The sequence below is a fragment of the Myotis brandtii genome, unplaced genomic scaffold (assembly GCF_000412655.1).
Source record: "Myotis brandtii unplaced genomic scaffold, ASM41265v1 scaffold231, whole genome shotgun sequence".
In the NCBI taxonomy this organism is placed as follows: domain Eukaryota; kingdom Metazoa; phylum Chordata; class Mammalia; order Chiroptera; family Vespertilionidae; genus Myotis; species Myotis brandtii.
In genome coordinates this window covers 554,771-558,261 of record NW_005358689.1, presented here as the reverse complement: position 1 = coordinate 558,261, position 3,491 = coordinate 554,771, and positions in this window count along the sequence as shown.

Genomic DNA, 3,491 nt, shown 5'->3' with positions numbered 1-3,491 from the left:
ATTCATTTCAAACGGGCCGAATCCGGCCCGCGGCCGTAGTTTGCCCACGGCTGGCCTAGAGTCAAAGGTCACCTTGTCTGCCATACCTCGGCGAGAGCCACGCCCCCTGCACCAGGATCTGGGGGCTTTGGGATGCGAACGGCACTTGTCAACGTTGCCTGTGTGATCCGTGTCAGGCAGGGTGTCTGGGGAAAGTCCCTACTAGCTGTTGAGGACACACTATGCTTCGGTGACTTATTAGGTATTTGTTTATCTCACTGACTGCTCACAACCACCCTGCCACGCAGCTGTGACCAGCCCGGTTTAGGGATGTGTTTCAGGATGACCTTGCCTCCGATTACGCAGCTGAAAATGTACGGGGGCTTGAAGCTCAGATCCGAGCTCTTCCCAGCGCCTTGTCCTATGGAAGTTTGCGCCTTGCTCAACACATGTTTATTTCAGTAGCTCTTCTTCCAAAAGTGCTGTCTCTTTGGTGACTAGCGTGTTGCTGGGAAGCAGATAGGCCAGTGGTTCTCAACCTTGGCTGCACATTAGAATCACCTGGGAATCTTTTTAAAATCCTGATTTCTGGGCCTCATCCTCCGGAAATTCTGTTTCTTTGTTACTCATGTTGTGGCCCCACCCCATAACAAAGAAACAGAATTTCCGGAGGATGAGGCCCAGAAATCAGGATTTTAAAAAGATTCCCAGGTGATTCTAATGTGCAGCCAAGGTTGAGAACCACTGGCTTACCCAGATGGTGGGAATGAGTGAATAATGTGAAGAGGTATCCCAGATGCCCCAGGACGAGGTGATGGGCTCAGTTGGGAGGCGAGACGCCGGGTGGTCAGCGGAGGCCCATGGAGCAGGTGGGAAATGAGTGAGTTCTTGAAATAAGGGTTAGATCTGGGGGAGGCCAGAGAGTGGACGGGTTACAACTGGAGCGTGGCCGCGTGCTGTGAAGGCAGGAGTTGTTTCCTGGTGAAAGGTGGGGGGGGTAGGAGCATAAGAAAGTTGGGCCGGGAGGTCATTGCTCAGAGCCACAGCCCCTGGGTCCCGGCCGTTTCTGCGGACCGAGCAGATCAGAAGGGACGTCTGGTGGCCGTGGGACCTGTGGTTGAGTCTGGAGGGAGCTGGCCACAGCTGCAGTGGCTCCTGCAAGCTTTGCGTTGCGCTGCCCCCATTCCCTGGGCTCCGCAGGGCCCCCAGGCCTCTGCCTGCAACAGCTAAGGGGGGGCGGGCAGCAGAGACCAGCCTTCTGGGGGAGAGCGATTGTGAGCGAGGCCTCAGGGATTCCCCTTCTCCCGGGACGGCGTGTGCACCCTCACGTTGTGCTTGGAGGTACGGGGAGAGGGGACCGATGGAGAAAGATGGATTGTCCTGCAGAAATCAGGATTTTAAAGAGATTCCCAGGTGATTCTAATGTGCAGCCAAGGTTGAGAACCGCTGTGCTCATGTGAGCAGGCGGGTGCTCAGCGTGATTGTGGTTGGAACGTTGAAGCAAACATGCAGGGCGTCCCCCCAAAATGTATCCCCAGCCGAGAGTTCAGTTTTGAAAGTGAAATGTATTTTCATAAACACTGCCTTTCGCATTATTCAAAGTGTGTGTATACATTTTTGGGGGGGGAACCCTATATTTTATCTTAATTTATAGATAAGAAGACTGGTAATAATTTAGTCGTGAGCGAGGGCAATCAGGATGAAAAGGAGGCCGTAAACGCCATCAATAGTGTGGGGTGTTAGATGACCCCGTTTAGTGTGGAGTCAAGATCGAAGATGTCAGGACTGTTAGAGGCGAGATGAGGGTGGAAGGGGGAGGAGTCCGCAGGGCTGTCTTGGCTCCTCTCTGAAGCCGGCTCTCTCCCTAGGTGCCCTGGTTCCTGAACCCCGTCTCCCATCACGTGCTTTGCGTCTGCCGTCACCCAGGCCTCACCCCAAGCCAGTCAAGCCCGACTTCCAGCCCCGAGAGCTGCGCTCACGGTAAGTGCTCCGCACAGGTGCACCGCGTGAAACCTACACTGCTCATACGTGCTCTTTCTACATTTAGACACGCAGACACTCCCGCTGTGTGGCAGTTGCGTACTGTGTTCAGTGCAGAACATGCTATGCAGGAGGCCGCACCGGCCGCCTCGGGGCGCAGTGGGCGGGACCGTTAGGTCTGTGTAAGTGCACGCTTCCATGTTCGCACACATGACGCGTTCCTCGGCGTGCGCCCCGTCGTTAAGCGTCTGATCACTGGGGAGATGGTCTCAAACCTTGTTTCCCTAAACTTCTTCCTGGGTCTGAGGTGCTTGGTCAGGAGGAGCTGCTGCTTGTTATGGCTTCTGGCATTTTGGGCCAAGTGGGCGCTCCTTCCTTCCTTCCTTCCTTCCTTCCTTCCTTCCTTCCTTCTTTCCTTCCTCCCTTTATGTCTCTCTTTATTTCTTTATTTAATGAGTGCTGAAGGCTATTGGAAAGGAGAGGTAACCTCTTGCGTATAAAACGGTACCAAAATAATACACGATTTCTCATTTAAGAAAAAGGAACATAAAAGAAAAATGTGTGGGGTTAATGAATGTAAGAAGTTAAAAATGTATTGAGTGCTTACCCTGTATAGAGCTAAGGGTGTGTGTGTGTGAGTGTGTGTGTGTGTGTGTGTGTATGTGAGTGAGTGTGCGATGAATAAAAGATGAGTAAACTTTGGTCATTGCATTCAAGGAGCTCTCAGTCTCATGGGGGAGAGGTCTGCCCTGGTGTGAGCACAGTCAGCGGTAAACACCATGGCGTGGGGTTTGTGTGGACGTTAGAGCCGGACCGTTTTGTCTGGGTTTGAATTCTGGCTCTTCATCTTTCGAAAAGGCACTTGTTCTTTGTGGATCTTAGTTTTCTCCTCTGTAAAGTGGGGACAAGACTCAAGTCTGGTTAATGGTGTTGTTTTTTTTTTTGTGAGGATTAGATATACAACATATCTAAATGATGTTGAATAATGCCTGGCCAGTAGGAAGCACTTGGTGAATGAGAGCAATGACTGCTGCAAGATTACAATAGGGGCACGGCTGCACTTTTCATTTTCACTGATATTCAGAGGTTCTAGAATGGCCACCCCACCCTCTGCTTCAGACACGGGGGGGGGGGGTTGGCTGTCTGTCTCCCCGGTCATTTCTAGCCTCTCCTGGGACATGGCTGTGAGACCATCCCTGGCTATGTTTTTGACCTGCCTGAGCCTTGATTTTATCATCTGTTAAATGGGAAGACTCTTTCGCAGAGCTGGTGAGAGGATGAGATCCCCACACAGGACTCCTCAGTGTTAAGTGCTCAACAGATGGCCCTTTATTCTGCAAAAAACAACTGTGTTTCACTGGAGTATTACGAAGAGTAGAGGAACGCCGCCACGGGAGGGCGAGGGAGGGGAAAGAAGTAGACTAAGGAGAGGGGGATTTTGAGATTGAACCTTGGTAAAATGAACCCTTCTTTTTTTTAAAAAATATTTAAGATACTTTTTTCCTTTCTTTTAAATTTTATTTTGTTTAAAG